The sequence below is a fragment of the Eurosta solidaginis genome, chromosome 4 (assembly GCF_040869045.1).
Source record: "Eurosta solidaginis isolate ZX-2024a chromosome 4, ASM4086904v1, whole genome shotgun sequence".
Lineage (NCBI taxonomy): Eukaryota > Metazoa > Arthropoda > Insecta > Diptera > Tephritidae > Eurosta > Eurosta solidaginis.
The window spans coordinates 251,807,938-251,825,484 of NC_090322.1; the positions used below are offsets into that span (position 1 = coordinate 251,807,938).

Consider the following 17,547-nt stretch of genomic DNA (forward strand, 5'->3'; position numbering starts at 1 on the left):
AGTCGACAGATGGCCTTGCTCTATTTAGATATGTACCAAATTTCAAGACCCTCGCTAAAGTGGATGACCAAAAACCAATTTACGGCTAGAGCACCAATTAACTAAGTATGTAATTTTTACCCCAACTACAGTAAAGGTGCAAACAATTGAGCTTAATCAATTTTATTGGCAATTAAAATGCTTATTTACTCATGCGATAAAGGAAAACGTGTATTTCATTGCTCACAAATTTAAAATTAGCAAAATATTTATGGCGCGTAAATTGAACACCTAGCGAATATGAATTAGATAAACGAAAGAAAATATTCCAAAATTATATTAAATTAAACAAAAATAATTCGCATGTAATAGAAAAAATTTTAAAAATGGTACTACACTTCACACGAAACTTTAGCAATGCATATGCTTGTAAGTGAACACATTTGCAAAAAATAAAAAATAAAAACTTTATTAACTTTATTAAACACGTTTTATAAAATATTAAACGCTGCTCCAGGTGAGGCTCGAACTCACAACCCCGGCATTGCTCACAACATCAACACACGAGTCACTGATTATAAGTACCGTGCGCTAACCAATTGCGCCACTGGAGCGCTGCGAAGGGCTTGTCCAATGTCACACAACAGCCAGAACAGCACATCGGTTGAATCACCACCATCATACAGGCTAACTGCACAAACTTGATAAGGGGAGCCAAGCATGTGGTGTACGGCTTATATGCGAACAATGAATAACTTTTGTACGCGCGATATGGAAAAGGCAAGTCAAGCCGAGGAACAAGAACAAAGTATAACAAAGTGGAAGTCGAGCATTTGCTGCCTAACAACACTGTGCTTTTCTCTGAATACTAATATTTAACGTCTACAAAAAGTTGCTCAAAGCACTCGCTTAGCTAGATTCGGTAGATATGTATGTGTGTACTCGTGACGTCATGAGGTGTGTGTGTAGTAGTGACGTCATGACTTTATTCATCATTGCCAACGAGCAAATTGAATGGAATACTGTGCAAAATGTATATTAAATAATAAACATATGTACATTAGAGTGCCTCATTCCTCATACAAACAAACAAGTTGCAATTTTTCCACAGGAATTACAAAACTTTGTTTCGGGTATTCATGTGGCCCTGGTTATTTGGTTATTCGAAATAATAATAAAGGACGGAATGATTTTATAGCTATTTTCGTTTTTTGGTTACAACCCGTTCCTAGGCAAACTTATTTTAGGTCCAACCTAAAAAAGTATGATAAATAGTAAGGAAATATTTTTTTCTTTCCTTAGTCCAAAAGAACACCCGCTCGAAAAAATTAACTAATTCCAAAAAATCAAGCAGTCTAGTTTGAAAAAATAGCCGGCTACAAAAATGTAAGTTGCACGAGAGTAACGGATTCGTAAAAATAACCAGTTTGAAATCAGTTTGAAAGAAATATTTAACCGCTTGGAAAAAATAACTGAAATGAAAAGGTAACCGGTTTGAAAAAAGTAACCCGCTTGATAAAAGTAATCGCGTTTGAATAACATAACAAGTTTCAAAAATTAACCGGTTGTAGAAAAGGAAACGGATTTTGAAAAAAGTAACCGGTTTGAGTACCGTAACAAGTTCCAAAAATTAACCGGTTGTAGAAAAGGAAACGAATCTTGAAAAAAGTCACCGGTTTGAATAACATAACAAGTTTCAAAAATTAACCGGTTGTTGAAAAGGAAACGGATCTTGAAAAAAGTAACCGTTCCAAAAATGTAATTGGTGCCAATAAAGCAACCGGTTTCGAAAAATCAAACGCTTCAGAAGAGTGCAAACAAGTGAAATCAAACTTTAAAGGTTCATGCACAAGTCTTTCGATATTAGACGAACAAAGTTGGTCTTATACCTAAAATAAACAAGTAAGGAAGGCTAAGTTCGGGTGTAACCGAACATTACATACCCAGTTGAGAGCTATGGAGACAAAATAAGGAAAATCACCATGTAGGAAAATGAACCTAGGGTAACCCTGGAATGTGGTTGTATGACATGGGTATCAAATGGAAGGTATTAAATAGTATTTTAAGAGAGAGTAGGCCATAGTTCCATGGATGGACGCCATTTAGGGATATCGCCATAATGGTGGACCAGGGCTGACTCTAGAATTTGTTTGTACGATATGGGTATCAAATTAAAGGTGTTATTGAGCATTTTAAGAGGGAGTGGGCCTTAGGTCTATCGGTGGACGCCTTTTCGAGATATCGCCATTAAGGTGGGCCAGGGGTGCCTCTAGAATGTGTTTGTACGATATGGGTATCAAATGAAAGGTGGTAATGAGCATTTTAAAAGGGAATGGGCTTTAGTTCTATAGGTGAACGCCTTTTCGAGAAATCGCCATAAAGGTGGACCAGGGGTGACTCTAGAATATGTTTGTACGATATGGGTATCAAATGAAAGGTGGTCATGAGTATTTTCAAAGGGAGTGATCCTTAGTTCCATAGGTGGACGCCTTTTCGAGATATCGCCATAAAGGTGGGCCAGGGGTGACTCTAGAATGTTTGTACGATATGGGTATCAAACGAAAGGTGTTACTGAGCATTTTAAGAGGGAGTGGGCATTAGGTCTATACGTGGACGCCTTTTCGAGATATCGCCATTAGGGTGGGCCAGGGGTGACTCTAGAATGTGTTTGTACGATATGGGTATCAAACGAAAGGTGTTACTGAGCATTTTAAGAGGGAGTGGGCATTAGGTCTATACGTGGAAGCCTTTTCGAGATATCGCCATTAGGGTGGGCCAGGGGTGACTCTAGAATGTTTGTACGATATGGGTATCAAACGAAAGGTGTTACTGAGCATTTTAAAAGGGAGTGGGCATTAGGTCTACAGGTGGACGCCTTTTCGAGATATCACCATTAGGGTGGGCCAGGGGTGACTCAAGAATGTGTTTGTACGATATGGGTATCAAATGAAAGTTGGTAATGAGTATTTTAAAAGGGAGTAATCCTTAGTTCTATAGGTGGACGCCTTTTCGAGATATCGCCATAAAGATGGACCAAGGGTGACTCTAGAATGTTTGTACGATATGGGTATCAAACGAAAGGTGTTGCTGAGTATTTTAAGAGGGAGTGGGCATTAGGTCTATAGGTGGACGCCTTTTCGAGATATCGCCATTAGGGTGGGCCAGGGTGACTCTAGAATGTGTTTGTACGATATGGGTATCAAATGAAAGGTGGTAATGAGTATTTTAAAAGGGAGTAATCCTTAGTTCTATAGGTGGACGCCTTTTCGAGATATCGCCATAAAGGTGGACCAAGGGTGACTCTAGAATGTTTGTACGATATGGGTATCACACGAAAGGTGTTACTGAGCATTTTAAGAGGGAGTGGGCACTAGGTCTATAGGTGGACGCCTTTTCGAGATATCGCCATTAGGGTGGGCCAGGGGTGACTCTAGCATGTTTGTACGATGTGGGTATCAAACGAAAGGTGTTACTGAGCATTTTAAGAGGGAGTGGGCATTAGGTCTATAGGTGGACGCCTTTTCAAGATATCGCCATTAGGGTGGGCCAGGGGTGACTCTAGAATGTTTGTACGATATGGGTATCAAACGAAAGGTGTTACTGAGCATTTTAAGAGGGAATGGGCATTAGGGGTATAGGTGCACGCCTTTTCAAGATATCGCCATTAGGGTGGGCCAGGGGTGACTCTATAATGTGTTTGTACGATATGGATATCAAATTAAAGGTATTAATGAGGGTTTTAAAAGCGAGTGGTCCTTAGATGTATATGTGAAGGCGTTTTCGCGATATCGACCAAAATGTGGACCAGGTGATCCAGAAAATCATCTGTCGGGTACTGCTAATTTATTTATATATGAAATACCTCTAACAGTATTCCTGCCAAGATTCCAAGGCTTGTTGATTTTGCCTTGTAGAACTTTTTCATTTTCTTCTACTTAATATGGTAGGTGTCACGACCATTTTACAAAGTTTTTTCCAAAGTAATATTTTGCGTCAATAAACCAATCCAATTACCATGTTTCATCCCTTTTTTCGTATTTGGTATAGAATTATGGCATTTTTTTTCATTTTTCGTAATTTTCGATATCGATAATGTGGGCGTGGTTATGGTCGGATTTCGGCCATTTTTTATACCAAGATAAAGTGAGTTCAGATAAGTACGTGGACTAAGTTTAGTAAAGATATATCGGTTTTTGCTCAAGTTATTGTGTTAACGGCCGAGCCACGCCCATTTTGAAATTTTCTTTTATTTTTGTATTTCTTTGCATCATATCATTACTAGAGTTGAATTTTGACTTAATTTACTTATATACAGTAAAGATATTAAATTTTTTGTTAAAATTTTAATTAAAAAAAATTTTTTTTAAAAAAGTGGGCGTGCTCTTCATCCAATTTTGCTAATTTTTATTTAGCACATACATATATAGTAATAGTAGTAACGTTCCTGCCAAATTTCATCATTATATCTTCAACGACGGCCCAAGTTTCATCGCTTTATCCGCCTTTGGCAATGAATTATCGCATTTTTTCGGTTTTTCGAAATTTTCGATATCGAAAAAGTGGGCGTGGTTATTGTCCGATATCGTTCATTTTAAATAGCGACCTGAGATGAGTGCCCAGGAATCTACATACCAAATTTCATCAAGATACCTCAAAATTTACTCAAGTTATCGTGTTAACGGACAGACGGGCGGACGGACGGACGGACATGGCTCAATCAAATTTTTTTTCGATACTGATGATTTTGATATATGGAAGTCTATATCTATCTCGATTCCTTTATACCTGTACAACCAACCGTTATCCAATCAAATTTAATATACTCTGAGAGCTCTGCTCAACTGAGTATAAAAAGGAGATTAAAAACATGTAAACATTAAGTACGTTTCAACTGCATTTCAATTCATATATATAATGTGTCCTTAACAATAGCAAATAAGCTGTCTACAACGACTATCATTAAAATTTCGACGGTCGGCGTGGTGTGGGTGTAATGTGCTAGCATAATCCACCGAATATATTGGGTTCAAGTCCCGGACAAAGCAACAACAACAAAATTGGAAAAATGTTTGCAATTAGAAAAAAGTTTGTTTTTAAAAATACATTTATCGCTGGCTTTTCATCCATTTATATAAAGTTAGTATTCAAAACTTTTGTTCCTCCTTTTTATACTCACTTGAGCAGAGCTCACAGAGTATATTAACTTCGATTGGATAACGGTTGATTGTACAGGTATAAAGGAATCGAGATAGATATAGACTTCCATATATCAAAATCATCAGTATCGAAAAAAAATTCGATTGAGCCATGTCCGTCCGTCTGTCCGTTAACACGATAACTTGAGTAAATTTTGAGGTATCTTGATGAAATTTGGTATGTAGGTTCCTGCGCACTCATCTCAGATCGCTTTTTAAAATGAACGATATCGGACAATAACCACGCCCACTTTTTCGATATCGAAAATTTCGAAAAATCGAGAAAGTGCGATAATTCAATACCAAATATGGATTAAGCGATGAAACTTGGTAGGTGAGTTGAGCTTATGACGAAGAATAGAAAACTATTAAAATTTTGGACAATGGGCGTGGCACCGCCCACTTTTAAAAGAAGGTAATTTAGAAGTTTTGCAAGCTGTAATTTGGCAGTCGTTGAAGATATCATGATCAAATTTGGCAGGAACGTTACCCTTATTACTATATGTCTGCTTAATAAAAATTAGCAAAATCGGAGAACGACCACGCCCACTTTTTAAAAAAGGGATGAAACATGGTAATCGTATTGGTCTATTGACGCAAAATATAACTTTAGAAACAAACTTGGTAAAATGGGTGTGACACCTACCATATTAAGTATAAGAAAATGAAAAAGTTTTGCAGGGCGAAATCAAAAGCCCTTGGAATCTTGGAAAGAATACTGTTCGTGGTATTACATATATAAATAAATTAGCGGAACCCGACAGATGATGTTCTGGATCACCCTGGTCCACATTTTGGTCGATATCTCGAAAACGCCTTCACATACACAACTAAGGGCCACTCCATTTTAAAACCCTCATTAATACCTTTAATTTGATACCCATATCGTACAAACACATTCTAGAGTCACCCCTGGTCCACGTTTATGGCGGTATCTCGAAAAGGCGTCCACATATAGAACTAAGGCCCACTTCTTTTTAAAATACTCATTAACACCTTTCATTTGATACCCAAAGGTGGACCCTTTATGGCGATATTTCGAAAAGGCGTCCACCTATAGAACTAAGGCCCACGCCCTTTAAACATACTCATTAACACCTTTCATTTGATACCCATATCGTACAAACAAATTCTAGAGTCACCCCTGGTCCACCTTTATGGCGATATTTCGAAAAGGCGTCAACCTATAGAACTAAGGCCCACGCCCTTTTAAAATAATCATTAACACCTTTCATTTGATACCCATATCGTACAAACAAATTCTAGAGCCACCCCTGGTCCACCTTTATGCCGATATCTCGAAAAGGCGACCACCTATACAACTACCACCACTCCCTTTTAAAGCCCTCATTAATACCTTTAATTTGATACCCATATCGTACAAACACATTCTAGAGTCACCCCTGGTCCACCTTAATGGCGATATCTCGAAAAGGCGTCAACCTATAGAAGTAAGCCCCACGCCCTTTTAAAATACTCATTAACACCTTTCGTTTGATATCCATATTGTACAAACGCATTCTATAGTCACCCCTGGTCCACCTTTATGCCGATATCTCGAAAAGGCGTCCACCTATAGAAATAAGTCCCACGTCCTTTTAAAATACTCATTACCACCTTTCATTTGATACCCATATCGTACAAACAAATTCTAGAGTCACCCCTGGTCCACCTTTATGCCGATATCTCGGAAAGGCGTCCACCTATAGAACTAAGGCCCACGCCCTTTTAAAATACTCATTAACACCTTTCATTTGATACCCATATAGTACAGACAAATTCTAGAGTCACCCCTGGTCCACCTTTATGGCGATATTTCGAAAAGACGTCCACCTATAGAACTAAGGCCCACGCCCTTTTAACATACTCATTAACATCTATCATTTGATACCCATATCGTACAAACAAATTCTAGAGTCACCCCTGGTCCACCTTTATGCCGATATCTCGGAAAGGCGTCCACCTATAGAACTAAGGCCCACGCCCTTTTAAAATACTCATTAACACCTTTCATTTGATACCCATATAGTACAGACAAATTCTAGAGTCACCCCTGGTCCACGTTTATGGCGATATCTCGAAAATGCGTCACATATAGAACTAAGGCCCACTCCTTTTTAAAATACTCATTAACACCTTTCATTTGATACCCATATCGTACAAACAAAATCTAGAGTCACCCCTGGTCCACCTTTATGGCGATATCTCGAAAAGGCGTCCACCTATAGAACTAAGGCCCACGCCCTTTTAAAATACTCATTAACACCTTTCATTTGATACCCACATAGTACAAACAAATTCTAGAGTTACCCCTGGTCCATCTTTATGGCGATATCTCGAAACGGCGTCCGTCTATAGAACTTAGGCCCACGCCCTTATAAAATACTCATTAATACCTTTCATTTGATACCCATATCGTACAAAAAAATTCTAGAGTCACCCCTGGTCCATCTTTATGGCGATATCTCGAAACGGCGTCCATCTATAGAACTTACGCCCACGCCCTTTTAAAATACTATTAATACCTTTCATTTGATACCCATATCGTACAAAATAAATTCTAGATTCACCCCTGGTCCACCTTTATGGCGATATCTCGAAAAGGCGTCCACCTATAGAACTTAGGCCCACTCCCTTTTAAAATTATCATTAACACATTTCATTTGATACCCATATCGTACAAACAAATTCCAGAGTCAGGCCTGGTCCATCTTTATGGCGATATCTCGAAACGGTGTCCACCTATAGAACTAAGGCCCACGCCCTCTTAAAATACTCATTAATACCTTCCATTTGATACACATGTCATAAAAACACCCTGGAAACCCTGGAAACCCTAGGTTCATATTCCTACATGGTGCTTTTCCCTTACTTTGTCTCCATAGCTCTCAACTGAGTATGTAATGTTCGGTTACACCCGAACTTAGCCTTCCTTACTTGTTATTATCTACTTTTAAGTGCTGCGAAAAAAGTCTCGCTACGTTCGCAATTTAAAAAAACTTTTTTTTACACCGCTTCGTCATCTGTTTCTTAACTACATATGTTCCAAGTGTCCATGCTGTAATTCGTTAGAAAAGTTAAAAACCTTTGACGAATTTTCTAATTATCTCGATCAGTGCGATGACTAACAAACTTGTATTTCGTTCAATCTGCTTTGTCTCCGATTTCTGAACAGTAAGCGATAATTTAAGTTTGTAGCTAATGGAAAGTCTCCTTAAAATGTATCGCGAGTTTTCACAGTTTTCTACTTCAAGGCTGGGATGTAACTACCTCGATCCGTACGCTACCTACCACAGTTTTCTTCTAACTTTTGTGTATTGTATCGGTGCTCTATACAATGCGAGATATCAAGTTCATAGCACAATGAGAAATTTCTTAAAAATTGATTGCAATATTTCCCTCGTTTCGAACAATTTTTCTAAAACCTCCTTCGGTGCGCCCTTTACCGGAAATTTGTGTGACAGAATTGCAATTCACTTGGCCTCCGAATTACATTTAAAATTTTTAGTCTTTATTTTTTCTTCTTTTGCTGCATACTCCCAGGCTTTTGAAGTATGTTCCTGGTTTCACAACACTAGCTAGTGGACTAAATTTTGATTGAATTACACTTCCATTAGCATTACACTGTATTAGAAAAATTTGAGTACGTATTATTCTTTTTTTTTCAGCTTAGTGATAGCGCTGCTTTTTTCCAGTGGACTAAAAAAATTACTTCAGTCATTTCATTTTTGCACTATCGCTCAGCTGGGTGAAACAGAATATCATTATAGGAAATTTTTTATGCTCCACTCAAATAAGTGAAGAAAAATTTTAGTGCACTCAGCTGAAGCTGAAAATATTTTCACTACAAGGGCCCGTATCGTGTTTTACGATCACGAATCGGAAACCATTTTCACTCTAAACGATAGATCTGAAACGGTCAACCATTTTTTTGAAAATGACAATCAGTTACTGATATAATGATTACGAATTTTCCGCATCTCACATATGTATGTTATTACTCCGATTCACCATATTAGAGCTATGGTAATTACAACAAGTAAGGAAGGTTAAGTTCGGATGTAACCGAACATTACATACTCAGTTGAGAGCTATGGTGACAACATAAGGGAAAATAACCATGTAGGAAAATTAACCGGGAGTAATCCTGGAATGTGTTTGTATGACATGTGTATCAAATGAAAGGTATTAAAGAGTATTTTATGAGGGAGTGGGCCATAGTTCTATAGGTGGACGCCATTTAGGGATATCGCCATAAAGGTGGATCAGGGTTGACTCTTGCTGTTGTTGTTGTTGTAGCAATGCTCGCCCCACCTAATAGCCGCGAACGATCACAAATTGTCATCAATATCCTCTAACGGGAGTCCAAGGAAACTTGCCGTTTCAACAGGGGTGGACCATAAGGAAAGGGGTGTTAGAGGCGTTGGTTCCACATTACAATTGAAGAGATGGTTGGTGTCATGTGGGGACACATTGCAAGCGAGGCATACATTCTGTATATCAGGGTTGATTCTGGATAGGTAAGAGTTTAACCTGTTACAGTATCCAGAACGAAGTTGAGCAAGAGTGACACGCGTTTCCCTGGGGAGTATGCGTTCCTCTTCCACGAGTTCTGGATATTTTTCTTCAAGTACTGGATTCACCGGGCAATTCCCGACATAAAGGTCCGACGCCTGTCTATGGAGTTCACCAAGGACCTGCTTGTCTTTTTTCGCTTCATACGGCTGGGTTCTCAGGTGCCGTATTTCCTCAAAATGCTTACGGAGATGACTCCTTAGGCCCCTAGGCGGTGCTGGTTCGTCAATCAGATGTCTGTTGGGATGCCCAGGTTTCTGGGTATTCAACAGAAACTGTTTGGTCAGCATCTCATTTCTCTCCCTGATGGGGAGTATTCTCGCCTCATTATGCAGATGGTATTCTGGGGACATAAGAAGACAGCCCGTGGCGATTCTGAGAGCAGTATTTTGGCAGGCCTGTAGTTTCTTCCAGTGGGTAGTTTTTAGGCTTGGCGACCATATGAGTGACGCGTAGCACGTTATCGGCTGGCTAATTGCTTTGTATGTGGTCATGAGCGTTTCTTTATCTTTTCCCCAGGTACTGCCAGCAAGGAATTTGAGGATTTTATTACGGCTCTGAATTCTCGGAACAATTGCGGTTGCGTGCGCACCAAAATGTAGATCCTGATCAAACGTCACACCCAAGATTTTGGGGTGTAGGACAGTCGGTAGCGTAGTGCCATCGACGTGGATGTTCAATATGGTCGACATTTGGGGCGTCCATGTTGTAAATAAGGTCGCGGAAGATTTAGTCGGTGACAATGCCAGGTTTCGCGAGGCGAAAAAACTGGAGAGATCAGGGAGATAGCCGTTTATTTTATTGCATAGCTCATCGATCTCTGGGCCTGGGCCTGTGGCCATTATTGTGCAGTCATCGGCGTAGGAAACGATTGTGACTCCTTCCGGTGGTGAAGGTAGCTTAGATAAGTAGAAATTAAACAAAAGTGGGGATAGGACACCACCCTGTGGCACCCCTTGTTTAATTCTCCTTGGTTTTGATGTTTCGTTTCTGAATTGCACCGATGCCTGCCGACCACCCAGATAATTTGCGGTCCACCTTTTAAGACAAGGGTAGACCCTTCCAGGTCTTGCAGTAATGAGCCATGGTTGACCGTATCAAAGGCTTTTGATAGGTCTAGCGCTACGAGTACTGTTCTATGGTGGGGGTATTGATTCAAACCCCAATTTATCTGGGTGCTAATGACATTTAGCGCGGAGGTAGTGCTATAGAGTTTTCTGAAGCCATGCTGATGAGGGGCTAGCTGCAAATGTGCTTGGAAATAAGAGAGCAAAATGGCTTCAAGCGTCTTTGCCACTGGCGATAGGAGAGATATCGGACGATATGACTCACCTACGTTAGCTGGTTTCCCAGGCTTTAGTAGCGGGGCCACCTTGGCCATTTTCCATTTCTCGGGTATGGCAAAGGTGGAGAGAGACTGGTTGAAGACATGCGCTAAATATTTGAAACCCGCTTTCCCTAGGTTTTTAAGCATCGGCACGGCTATGCCGTCTGGGCCCACTGCTTTGGATGGTTTAGCGCGACCAATGGCGTCCTCAACCTCTCTAGCGGTGATGGTGATTGGTGACGCGCTGAATTTGTGTTTATGTGCGTGTCTATTGGCTATCCGTCTAGCTTTGTCGACCGTAGGATGCATTATATATTGTCGGCAGAAAGCGCTCGCGCATTTTTCCGCATCCGACAGCACCTTATCGCCAAAGGCGATGGAAACTTTGCCTTTGTGCTTAGTCGGATTCGATAGGGACTTTACGGTGGACCAAAGTTTACCTACACCGGTAGAGAGGTTACAACCTCTTAGGTGCTCTTCCCATTTCGCCCGCTTGTGTTCGTCCACAAGCAATCTGATGCGTTGGTTTATATCCCTTATTTGGGGGTCGCCTGGATCAAGCTGTCTTATAAGGTCGCGTTCCCTCGCTAAGCTCGCGGCCTCCGCCGGGAAGTGGGGCCGGATTTCGGGAATTCTCCCGGCGGGAATGAAATGTGCCGAGGCGGATTCAATAACCTTATGGAAGGCACGCTCCCCTTGGTGGGCATCAGTCGGGATAGGGAGGGCAGCAAAGCTGCTGTCTGTTGCAGATTTATATTCTTCCCACTTTCCTTTTTTGAAGTTTATGAAAGTGCGTTTTTCGGTGACGATGAAGTCGGCGGTACGCTCGAACGAAATAAGTATGGGCAGGTGGTCGGATGCCAATGTTACCATCGGCTGACAGTTGACGCAGTTTACGAGTTCTGCGCTCACGATTGAGATATCTGGCGAGCTATGACAGCTTCCTACTGGGGGCATCTCCGTTTATTGTGCAGAACGTCGTTTCTTCTATTTGATCCGCCAACATCTCACCCCTACTGTCCGCCCGCAAGTTTGAATGCCATAGGTCGTGATGGGCATTGAAATCGCCTAAGATAATGCGATTGTTGCCAGTGAGTAAGGCCTCGATTTTAGGGCGGTATCCACTGGGGCAACAGGTGACAGGAGGGATGTAGATGTTGATGATTTCTAGATTTGCATCGCCTGACCGGACAGATAGGCCTTGACGTTCTAAGACATTGTCCCTGCGGTCGATGCCAGGATCAAATATATGATATTGCACAGAGTGGTGTATAATAAACGCGAGGCCGTCTCCATTTCCGCTCTCGCGGTCCTTCCTGTGGACATTATACCCAGAGCAGGTCTGCAATGCAGATCTTGCTGTGAGTTTAGTCTCTTGAATCGCAGCAATGCGGATGTTGTGCCGCTTCATGAAATCGACTATCTCCGTAATCTTCCCAGTTAGTCCATTACAGTTTAACTGCAGAATTCTAAAGTGCATGAGGGGTGACGCCGCCACTCTAGGGGTAAGTGACGGGTGACTACGCCTAGGTTGTGGAAGGCCAGGACGCAACTGCTGGGCGCCCTTCGGAAAGCATTGGGGTACCCGGATGATTTGGGTTTGCGACCTGGCAACATGGCGCGATGAAACCCGTCGAGGGGTTGCCGTCGCGGAGACCAGAACATCTAGGAAAGTGGCACCACCCAAGGCAGGAGCTGCATTGAGCGGATGTCGCAAACCTATATATTCTGTGCTGGCAGACGGTGCAAACGGAGGTAGGGACTAAGAGTCTGTTTCCCTGACCTGCACGATTGCTGCCAGAAAAGAGGGGGGAGAAGAAGACGGGGGCGTGGGCTGATGCTCAGCATTGCTACCAGCTCTACTACGAAGGTAGTAGTTATGAGTGGTATCAGCTGTTTGAGTTTTTGGCGCCGTGGGGCGCGAGCAGCAGCGGGTACTTGTTGTGGCTTGCTGAGCAGCGAGGCTGCTGGAAGGTAGTGGAGGGGCGATTAGGAGTAGACTACGGGACGCCCTTGCGCGTGAGCAGCAAGGAGCCACAAAAGATTTATAAAAGTTACGTGGACGTCGGGTTTTGGGATCAAGCCCAGAACAACCTGTCCAATGCAACCATCCCTTGCACGAGACACACTGAACAGAGTATGACCGTCCTAAAAAGATTCTTTTCTGGCAAATGCAGCAAAACCATTTCTCAGGACCGGGGTCAGGAGACGGACCCGGATTGGGTTCGATACCTTCCCGGAGTAAGAGAATATGTAGCAGTCCTGCTGCAAGGAGCTGCTGGGAGGATGACAATTTGTGGGAGGGACGAAACAAATTAAATGGGGTCACACTAAAATGACAGTCCTTGGTCGGGAAAAATCCCGAGTCGCTACGGTACATAGAACCGACTGCCTTGGGAAGCGAATTTGTTTGTACGATATGGGTATCAAATGAAAGGTGTTAATGAGCATTTTAAGAGGGAGTGGGCATTAGGTCTATGAGTGGACGCCTTTTCGAGATATCGCCATAAAGGTGGACCAGGGCTGATTCTAGAATGTGTTTGTACGATATGGGTATCAAACGAAAGGTGTTAATAAGTATTTTAAAAGGGCGTGGGGCTTAGTTCTATAGGTGCAGGCCTTTTGGAGATATCGCCATAAAGGTGGACCAGGGGTGACTCTAGAATGTGTTTGTACGATATGGGTATCAAATTAAAGGTATTAATGAGGGTTTTAAAAGGGATTGGTGGTAGTTGTATAGGTGGTCGGCTTTTCGAGATATCGGCATAAAGGTGGACCAGGGGTGACTATAGAATGCGTTTGTACAATATGGATATCAAACGAAAGGTGTTAATGAGTATTTTAAAAGGGCGTGGGGCTTAGTTCTATAGGTTGACACCTTTTCGAGATATCGCCATTAAGGTGGACCAGGGATGACTCTAGAATGTGTTTGTACGATATGGGTATCAAATTAAAGGTATTAATGAGGGCTTTAAAAGGGAGTGGTGGTAGTTGTATAGGTGGTCGCCTTTTCGAGATATCGGCATAAAGGTGGACCAGGGGTGACTCTAGAATGCGTTTGTACAATATGGATATCAAACGAAAGGTGTTAATGAGTATTTTAAAAGGGCGTGGGGCTTAGTTCTATAGGTTGACGCCTTTTCGAGATATCGGCATAAAGGTGGACCAGGGGTGACCCTAGAATGTGTTTGTACGATATGGGTATCAAATTAAAGGTATTAATGAGGGCTTTAAAAGGGAGTGGTGGTAGTTGTATAGGTGGTCGCCTTTTCGAGATATCGGCATAAAGGTGGATCAGGGGTGACTCTAGAATGCGTTTGTACAATATGGATATCAAACGAAAGGTGTTAATGAGTATTTTAAAAGGGCGTGGGGCTTAGTTCTATAGGTTGGCGCCTTTTCGAGATATCGCCATTAAGGTGGACCAGGGGTGACTCTAGAATGCGTTTGTACAATATGGATATCAAACGAAAGGTGTTAATGAGTATTTTGAAAGGGCGTGGGCCTTAGTTTTATAGGTGGACGCCTTTTCGAGATATCGCCTTAAAGTGGGACCAGGGGTGACTCTAGAATGTGTTTGTACGATATCGCTATCAAATTAAAGGTATTAATGAGGGTTTTAAAAAGGAGTGGTGGTAGTTGTATAGGTGGTCGCCTTTTCGAGATATCGGCATAAAGGTGGACCCGGGGTGACTCTAGAATGCGTTTGTACAATATGGGTATCAAACGAAAGGTGTTAATGAGTATTTCAAACGGGAGTGGGCCTTAGTTCTATAGGTGGACGCCTTTTCGAGATATCGCCATAAAGGGGGACCAGGGGTGACTCTAGAATGTGTTTGTACGATATCGGTATCAAATTAAAGGTATTAATGAGGGTTTTAAAAGGGAGTGGTGGTACTTGTATAGGTGGTCGCCTTTTCGAGATATCGGCATAAAGATGGACCAGGGGTGACTCTAGAATGCGTTTGTACAATATGGATATCAAACGAAAGGTGTTAATGAGTATTTTAAAAGGGCGTGGGGCTTAGTTCTATAGGTTGACGCCTTTTCGAGATATCGCCATTAAGGTGGACCAGGGGTGACTCTAGAATGCGTTTGTACAATATGGATATCAAACGAAAGGTGTTAATGAGTATTTTGAAAGGGCGTGGGCCTTAGTTCTATAGGTGGACGCCTTTTCGAGATATCGCCATAAAGGGGGACCAGGGGTGACTCTAGAATGTGTTTGTACGATATGGGTATCAAATGAAAGGTGCTAATGAGCCTTTTTAAAAGGGAGTGGGCCTTAGTTCTATATGTGGTCGCCTTTTAGAGATATCGCCATAAAGGTGGACCAGGGGTGACTCTAGAATATGTTTGTACGATATGGGTATCAAATGAAAGGTGTTAATGAATATTTTAAAAAGGCGTTCTATAGGGGGACGCCTTTTTGAGATATCTCCTCATTAAGGTGGACCAGGGGTGAATCTAGAATGCGTTTGTACAATATGGATATCAAACGAAAGGTGTTAATGAGTATTTTAAAAGGGCGTGGGGCTTAGTTCTATAGGTGCAGGCTTTTCGAAATATCGCCATAAAGGTGGACCAGGGGTGACTCTAGAATGTGTTTGTACGATATTTGTACCAAATTAAAGGTATTAATGAGGGTTTTAAAATGGAGTGGTGGTAGTTATATAGGTGGTCGCCTTTTCGAGATATCGGCATAAAGGTGGACCAGGGGTGACTCTAGAATGCGTTTGTACAATATGGATATCAAACGAAAGGTGTTAATGAGTATTTTAAAAGGTCGTGGGCCTTAGTTCTATATGTGGACGCCTTTTCGAGATATCGCCATAAAGGGGGACCAGGGGTGACTCTAGAATGTGTTTGTACGATATCGGTATCAAATTAAAGGTATTAATGAGGGTTTTAAAAGGGAGTGGTGGTAGTTGTATAGGTGGTCGCCTTTTCGAGATATCGACATAAAGGTGGACCCGGGGTGACTCTAGAATGCGTTTGTACAATATGGGTATCAAACGAAAGGTGTTAATGAGTATTTCAAAAGGGAGTGGGCCTTAGTTCTATAGGTGGACGCCTTTTCGAGATATCGGCATAAAGGTGGACCCGGGGTGACTCTAGAATGCGTTTGTACAATATGGGTATCAAATGAAAGGTGTTAATGAGTCTTTTTAAAAGGGAGTTGGCCTTAGTTCTATAGGTGGTCGCCTTTTCGAGATATCGCCATAAAGGTGGACCAGGGGTGACTCTAGAATATGTTTGTACGATATGGGTATCAAATGAAAGGTGTTAATGAGTATTTTAAAAGGGCGTGGGGCTCAGTTCTATAGGTGGACGCCTTTTCGATATATCGCCATAAAGGTGGACCAGGGGTGACTCTAGAATGTGTTTGTACGATATGGGTATCAAATTAAAGGTATTAATGAGGGGTTTTATATTTGAAGGCGTTTTCGAGATATCGACCAAAATGTGGACCAGGGTGACCCAGAACATCTTCTTTCGGGTACCGCTAATTTATTTATATATGCAATACCACGAACAGTATTCCTGCCAAGATTCCAAGGGCTTTTGATTTCGCCCTGCAGAACTTTTTCATTTTGTTCTACTTAATATGGAAGGTGTCGCACCCATTTTACCAAGTTTTTTTCTAAAGTTATATTTTGCGTCAATAAACCAATCCAAATACCATGTTTCATCCTTTTTTTCGTATTTGGTATAGAATTATGGCATTTTTTTCGTTTTTGGTAATTTTCGATATCGAAAAAGTGGGCGTGGTCATAGTCGGATTTCGGCCTTTTTTTATACCAATACAAAGTGAGTTCAGATAAGTACGTGAACTGAGTTTAGTAAAGATATATCGATTTTTGCTCAAGTTATCGAGTTAACGGCCGAGCGGAAGGACAGGCGGTCGACTGTGTATAAAAACTGGGCGTGGCTTCAACCGATTTCGCCCTTTTTCACAGAATAAGTTATTGTCCTAGAATCTAAGCCCCTACCAAATTTCACAAGGACTGGTAAATTTTTGTTCGAATTATGGCATTAAAAGTATCCTAGACAAATGAAATGATAAAGGGCGGAGCCACGCGCATTTTAAAATTTTCTTTTATTTTTGCATTTTGTTACACCATATCATTACTGTAGTTGAATGTTGACATAATTTACTTATATACTGTAAAGATATTAAATTTTTTGTTCAAATTTGACTTAAAAAAAAAAAAATTTTTAAAAGTGGGCGTGGTCGTTCTCCTATTTTGCTAATTTTTATTAAGCATGCATATAGTAACAGGAGTAACGTTTCTGCCAAATTTCATCATGATATCTTCAACGACTGCCAAATTACAGCTTGCAAAATTTTTAAATTACCTTCTTTTAAATGTGGGCAGTGCCACGCCCGTTGTCCAAAATTTTACTAATTTTCTATTCTGCGTCATCAGTTCAACACACCTACCAAGTTTCATCGGTTTATCCGTCTTT

At 41.4% G+C, this 17,547-nt stretch overlaps 1 protein-coding gene and 1 non-coding gene across 14 annotated transcripts in view; both read right to left on the bottom strand.

Moving 5' to 3' along the window:
* The window catches only part of LOC137251305 (uncharacterized), a 166,750-nt gene that overhangs the window by 40,889 nt on the left and 108,314 nt on the right, over nucleotides 1–17,547 (bottom strand). The gene's annotated exons all lie outside the window — the stretch shown is intronic.
* Nucleotides 489–593, bottom strand: TRNAI-UAU (transfer RNA isoleucine (anticodon UAU)). The gene is made up of 2 exons: nucleotides 556–593; nucleotides 489–524 (listed from the first exon to the last, which is right to left on the bottom strand). It is a non-coding gene; the product is annotated as a tRNA-Ile (tRNA).